General features: G+C 30.1%; 1 pseudogene; it reads left to right on the forward strand.

The window, feature by feature from the left end:
* Positions 1–874: 874 nt before the first annotated feature.
* On the forward strand, positions 875–1,885 carry LOC126265366 (uncharacterized; annotated as a pseudogene).
* Positions 1,886–7,971: the final 6,086 nt, after the last annotated feature.

Consider the following 7,971-nt stretch of genomic DNA (forward strand, 5'->3'; position numbering starts at 1 on the left):
AAGCATGAACCATTGTATATTATAATGTATTTATGTATAATAGTATACAATAATAAAATAAAAGCAATATTAATTCTAGAAAATGCCGAAAACGCGTAGATTTGCTTTTTGGACTAAGAGACGTGGAAAAAAATCAAAAGTTCAAGTAAATGTACAAAGAAAAAGGGAAGTAGAGAAAATAGGATCATATATTGTGGATAAACTTTTAGAACGAGTTGAGAATTATAAAGAATCTACCCAATGTTCCCGATATATTTTAAATGAGATACTAGATAATATTTTCAATTCACGTCCAAACGAAGAAGCTCTTAGTCCATGTGGTACAACAACCCCGTTACGTTCTGTTAGAACTAAGTCTAATTTAACCCCATGCAAAAGTGAAAGAAAAACGTTTTCAGAAATAAATGAAGAATATGAACGTTTTTATTCAAATTGGCAAAATTCATCTTTTTTGGAAACCATATCTGACGGCGACGACTTAATTAGTATTATTTTAGAATTGAAAATTTTCCTTTGGATATAGAAGTTGTTCCTGAAATCAATTCATTGACAGGTTATCGAATTGTAGATATCAGATACTTCCTAAATATAACAACTAAAATTCAAGTACAACACAACAAGAGGTGCACTGGTGGACAATTAGTTTATCTAAAAGAAGTGCGATGTGGGTTAAGAAGCACATTTATTTTAAAATGCAACATTTGAGACAAAGAAGTATCAGTTTCAACAGAAAATCCGAAAACAAGGTCCAAAATTAATAGAGCAGCTGAATGGGGAACATTTTCAGTAGGAAGCACCTACGCACATTTAATGGAATTATTGAAAGTAATGGATATTCCATGTTTATCTAAAAATTTGTATTATAAAATTCAAAATGAATTGGATCATTCCAGTGTGTTATAGTACCATTACTGAAATTTTTATTGTTTTTATACATGAAATATTATAGGTATGGAAAGAATCATTATGGCTTGCTTTGGAAGAAGCTGGAAAATTAGAACGTGAAGCTGCAATTAAGGAAGGACATGTAGATTCACATGGCATTCCATATATAACTGATGGATATTTAGATTGAGGATGGTCTAAACGAAGCTATGGACATACGTATAATGCAAATTCTGGAGCTGTAAGTTTATAATATATTCGGATATGTAACAAATAACATTTTATGTTATAATTTGTAGGCTGTTATAATAGGGAAAACAACAGGAAAAGTATTATTCGTAGGTGTAAGGAATAAATATTGTTGTATTTGCGCTAAAGCCGAAAACAATAATGAAGCTGCTAAAACACATATTTGTTTTAAAAATTGGTCCGGTTCATCATCTTCAATGAAACAGGATATAATAGTAGAGGGATTTAATAACAGCATAGAAATGCATGGGTTGAAATACTTAAAATTTATTGCAGATGGTGATTCCTCAGTTTTTAAAAATATTAAAGAAAAGGTACCATATGGACACGAGGTAAACTTGTAATATAAAATAATAGATAAGTTTTACAAATATTTACACAATACTTTTTAGGTTGTTAAAATTGAATGCATGAACCATGTATTAAAAAATTTCAGTAAAAACCTTTACAAAATTAAAAAAGATACTCAAGGGGTCCCTGTTGACGCCAGAAAGATGTTAAAAAGCGATACTATTAATGAACTAAATAAATCAGTTCAATCTGCAATTTACGCAAATACGCAGGATCCAGAAAATCTAAGAGCCGATATTAGAAATACAATATATCACGTTTATGGTAATCACAGTGCTTGCAAACAGTATTTGTGCACCAATACTGGAGACGTTTCTAATGATCGAACAACTCAACTTATATCTTCTGGCCTGCATCACCATCTTTTTGGTGCTATTGAGCAATTATTAATGAAGGCTGATTTACTTCTTGATAAAGAAACCAACAATAAAGCAGAAATTTTTATGAATATAATGGCTCGTTTCAATATGGGAAAAAGATTGAACTTGATTCAAAGAAATTCATTTCAAATACGAGCTCATTTAAGCGTCCTCTCTTACAATTATGGTTCAGATTGGCATACAAAACCTTGGAAATCATATTTTAATGAAAGTCCAGGTAAAAATCTAAAAAAATTTATAAGTGCTCAGGGTAATGAAAAAGAGCGGAAGCGCAAAAATCCTTATGATAGGGAATCTGTAAAAAAAAGGATCAAATTTTCAGGAGATTCTAACTATGGTCCTAACATAGCGGAAACATATGTTTCAGATAGTGATATCAACTCAGCAGTACAAAATTTGTGCGAACGTTTGAAGGTGGTATATGCTTTATGTATATATACATATATACTCCTACTTCTAACCCTAACACCAAGCCTTCCTCCCGACCAGCCACCCCACACCTCCAAAACGCAGAAGTCTTCCACAAAGTGGGATACGCCTATGGAGGTGTTCTCGAAATCCTGACGACGCACCCCTGTGCTCACCGAAAGGACACGGAAGCACTGGAAGTATTTGTTTCCATTAAGGTCAAAATACAAAAGTTAATAGTTAGAACATGCCTGCTTACAAGGCGACGTGGAATGATAATGCAAGGTACTCAGTAAAACGCTTATTGACTATCTTACAACATTGGTGGGCTGTATACAACTAACTCTGCTCTTACAACTTAACTCTGTTTCTATAACTACGCTCTTCTGTTGTTTTTATTCTCCGTTGTCATCACAACCGTTATACACGATGTCTAGATATTCTAACATAACTTGCCTCGAGTGAATTGGACCAATGATGAGTAAGTATAATGTTTGCATGAGTACTGAGGTTTACACTTTAAACCATCAATTATCATTGGTTGATTGTGTCTTATGAAATTTTATACAATATGTTCCTACTTTATCTACATGTAAAAAAATTAAAAACTAAGTTTCCTAAGTTGTTCTCTAAAGAGCTTATAAAATTAACTATTCGTTATTCATTTGTAGACATTTGAATTCCATTCCCATAAACAAATTTCAATGTTTTATTTATTAATTCGTTATTTATTTGTAGATATTTGAATTTCGTTGTCATAAACTAATTTCAATTTTGTTCATTAAATCAGGTAGACCAAAAAGTTTTCTTTACTTGTTTACCAACAAACTTTAATCAGTTCAAACTTTTATTTCATACGAACCACATCTCTCTGAAGTTGCTTCTACGCTTCAATTCAAAATTATTAGTTAAATATTCTCGCTTTTATTAATGAGTCCCTACCTCATTGGAAATGATAATCGGAAGAAATACTTGTGTATAGTAATACTAGAAATGAAACAGATCGTATCAAACTGTTATTTTTAGGGAATATTTTTGTCTAAATTCATTAATTTACTTACAGGAATCCCAATTAAACAAAGAATAAGTACTTTAATTAATTTGTTTTCAGAATAAATTAAGATTGAAATCTTAAAGTATGATGCAAAAGGCAAATGGTGTAAAGATTCTAGTGGCCCAAGAATTGGATTTGAATGTAAGTATAATTTTCATCTGTATTCAAGATTTTTATAATTAATGACATATTTTATGTTAAAACACACAATTAAATTATTTAAATTAAATGAAAAACAAATAAAATTGGTATATATAATAAAATTAATCTTTAATATTAATTTTATATATCTTTTTTAAAGTATTTCGACGATTCGTTGGGCACGAGGAGTTACGTTCACATGGAAAGGCTGGTTACCATCATATAAATGAAGATGAAATGAGCCACGACAAACCCTGACGACATCGGCAAATATTTTCTCTGAGGCTATGAAATATGAATAAAAATCTAAGAAATCCGAAAATAGTACAAGAAAAAATCACAATAAAGAAGAAAACATCATTACCAAGAAACCGTATTCAAAAGTTCCACCAAAAAGGCTGAGGACTAGAATGTTTCCATTGGAGTTCCACATATCTATCTCTGTATATAGCAAGTACTTCCAATTTATGGAAATGTTTCCATAGTGTGGATCTAGGTTTCAACTCATCTATCATCTGAGAATGAAGCTTGTTTATAGCAATTATAATTTTAGATTAGTGCCGAAGTAATTTTTCCTTAAATTTTAATCTGTATTGTAATCACTAAATGTGTTTCCTAAAAAAATATGTTGCATATAACTTTTAAGTACCTCCACTGAATAGTTGAAGGTTAAAAAAATCGACAATAGGTCGAAACCATTTATTAACAACCAAACTTATATTAAATTAACCACATAACTTAAAGGTACACAAAGTAGTTTTATTTGGAAAATTATATTATATATAAATATTTGGGAATCACATTTATAGTCATTTAGTATAGGTTGAAATATAAGGATGAATTTGATTCGGAACAGTTCTAACATTTAGTATAACTCATCTCATCTCGATATTTCTTTGCTCTGTCAATTTGTTGACACTGTGGATTCAAACGAATAGAATTATACCAAAAAATATAACTGAACCACAACTTGATGTAATATTAATACAATGCAAGATCAAATAAAATTTACTTGAAAGACGACATTCCTCACCTCTCTTAGCAACAAAATATATATCGGCATTTAAGTATAAAGTTAACAATGTTAACAAAAACAATTTCTATTCACATGTTAATTATCTGCAGAATCACAGACAGTATTTCTTTGATTCAAAATAAATGTCGACGAGAGATCTGCAACTGATTTGATTTCAGTGACTCGTAATCGAAACCTTCAGACAGTAGGTTGCTATTGTTGTAAATGTTTAAATATTTCACCTTTTTAAATCAAAAGATAATTCACGTAGTTGATTCTTTAAGCAAGAATTAGTGAGCGGCAAATTTCAACTAAGTACTGAATTTTTTCTGTCACGTTTGGTTGGATTATTACCCTCAAATAACAAAGATACCAATCTTTCCAAATTTGCTAATTTTATGTCAAAATTTAATTAGATTCCTCATCTCTAGATGACAACTTCAAATAATGTCAACACATTTTATTAACAAAATCATGAAAAAGTGATTTCTACTTTACAATTTGCTGATTTGCAATCTTTGTTCAGATGAAATTTATAATTAATAGCTCTATCATTTGTAATTTTGTTAAAATTTTCATCTACGTTTGTGCATATATATTTTAAGTGTCTCCACGTTTTCTTGAGAGCTGACAAATTGGACAACTTGGCCTTAGTTGCTGATTTATAATCGCGATTATAGGAACCTGGGATCCTATTAAGTAGTATTTAAAATTTAAATTTTAAAAAATCTTTATAAGCATTCAAGAGGTGAAACACAATTTACTTTACCTACATGCTCCATACTTGCTTTAAAATAAAGTTCAAATCGTGGTGGTGAATCAAAACTTGAAGATTGTGATGCACAATATAAATTGAACTTTGCGAATGTTATTTGATGGGATAAGAACCCTTTAGATGATAAATAAAAGTTGCTCAAGTTTTTTGTGCTCTTCGCAATAACTTAATGAACAAGTTTAGAAGGTAAATTTACCAAAAAATAGTTTTGTACATAATCTGGATTCAATAGCAACGAAGGCAGTTTGTTTATCAAACAAAAGAAACACATTCAATATTCATACATTCTTCCTTTCTATTTACCTGGAAGAATATCATCATCTAACACATGTCTGATCGGTATTCCAAATAAATGCTTTTCTAAGAAAATTGTGTCTCAATTCTTGACTCTGTTATAGCGTAAGCTTTATTTTCAATAATAAGATGTTTTTTCGCATTGTAAATTAAATTGTATCAGAAGAATGTTTCACTGTTAACTGTCACAGGAGGATAGCTCCGTCATTATTATTATAGAATCCTGAGTTCAGAATCTCTCGACAATTTAGAATATCATCTTTCTATATTTGGTATCGCCAATATAAAATCGACCAACAAGCAAAATGAAATAACTGAAATATCAGTTGTCAGTCAGTTGTCAAAACAAACGTACAGGTCCAGAGTTCTCAAAAACTTATTCTCCTGGTTTAAGAAATTGTTAGTAAATAATTTCATTATTTATTCCATATGGTATTACTCAAGCCTTAACCATTATGTTAAACCCTACACATTTTCCATTTAAATTCAATCCATTGATGTTAATCATCAAATTTGACTCTTTTAAGAAATTATGTGTTATGAATTACATCTGAAATAAATTGATGGCGTGTATGTAGTTGTTGAGTTTTTGAATGATGAGATACCTAGTGTTCTCAAGTTTCACAGCATCTCTTGAATGTTGAAATTGTTAATATTTCAAATTAAGTTGTAGGAACAATTCCCTTAGATACATAATTTATTGCAGTTAATCAAGGCGGAATATTGTGACAATTACATTAATAACGAAATATATCTATTTTAGAGCTCTGATTTCAAATAGTGTTAATTAGTCATGAAATTCTCGAAAATCAAGTCACATGAAAAATTCCCGTGGGCTTTAATTTTGCTGAATCAAAATATTACCAATCATATTAAAATTCATTTAAGTAAAGTTAGGCATATGATATATTATCAAAACACCAAGATGTATTAGAAACTGTAAAAAAGAATTCCGATTTGTATATATATATCAAAAGTTAATCAAAGTTATACAATATTACATAGTACAAAGAGTATTTAGTGTACAATATTGTGTTATTTATACCTCCCCTTTGGTTGACTGAATCAGTGTACTACAACGCCGTATAATCAAATTGAGTCATCCCTAATTAAAAATCGCTCCATTATTTACCTTCTTTCAAAAAAACCTTTGGTCACTGTGTTTTTCAATCTCTTCTACAATATGATTTATTCAATCAATTTTTGAAGATAATATTTGCAATACCCTCAAAAATTATTTCTTTTTGCAGATGGCAGATTTAAATAAAGCATCCTAAGAACTCCATGTACATCCCATCGCATATGGAGAGTTACTACCACGATTTTAACATATTTTTAAAGCAAGTATGGAGCATATAGGTAAAGCAAGTAAATTGTGTCTCACTACTGGAATGTCTATAGGAGCATAAACTTTCTTTTCAGTTATGATATTATTATTATTATTATTATTATTGCAGATATTTTAGAAGAATAGTGCTTAATAGGATACAAGGGTCCGCGATGTTTGGTAGTATAAAATACCTTCATTCTATGATCAGAATCGCGAATAAGCAGAACGAAAATACTCCATCTTTAGTTCTCGATGTTGTCAGTGTGTTGTCAAAACAGGCATACTGTCAAGAAAATATGGAGACACCAAAAATATATATGCACCAAAGTAGATGAAAATTTTAGCAAAACTGCAAATGATAAAGCCATTAATTATAAGTTTCAACCGAACAAAGATTGCAAATCAATATTTACGCAGAAAATTGTAAAATAGAAATTACTATTTTATGATTTGGTTTATAAGTTGTGTTGATATTATTTGAATTTGTCATCCAGACATGAGGAATCTAAATAATTTGCGATATAAAATTATCAAATATGGAAAGATTAGTATATCATTTGAGGGTGATAACCAATGTTGAAAAAGAAAAATTCAGTGTATAGTTGAAATCAGTCGCTCAGTTATTCAAGCTGAGAGAATCACCTACGTGAATTTACTGTTGATTTAAGAAGGTGAAATATTTAAACAGTTACAAAAATAGCAACTTACTGTCTGAAGGTTTAGATTACGTGCCCTGAAGGTCACTGAAATCAAATCAGTTGCAGATCTCTCGTCGACATTTATTTCAAGTTTCAATAGCAACCAATTGTTTGTCAAAAAATAAAATAACATTTATGTTGCTAAGATTACGTTTCCTTATGACATATGTCACAAGTATGTAATATAGAACAAAGTTGTCTTCTCCCAAGCAAAACTTGATTTGATTCTTATATTGTATTTCACCAAATTGTGGTTCAGTTATATCTTTTCTTATAATTCGATTCCTTTTTATCCACGGTGTCAGCAAATTGACAGAGCAAAGAAATATCGTGATGATTTTTCGATTTGTTATAATATTGTTGATGGTAGAACTGTTTCGAATCAATCTCA

Source organism: Aethina tumida, chromosome 1 (assembly GCF_024364675.1).
Source record: "Aethina tumida isolate Nest 87 chromosome 1, icAetTumi1.1, whole genome shotgun sequence".
Lineage (NCBI taxonomy): Eukaryota > Metazoa > Arthropoda > Insecta > Coleoptera > Nitidulidae > Aethina > Aethina tumida.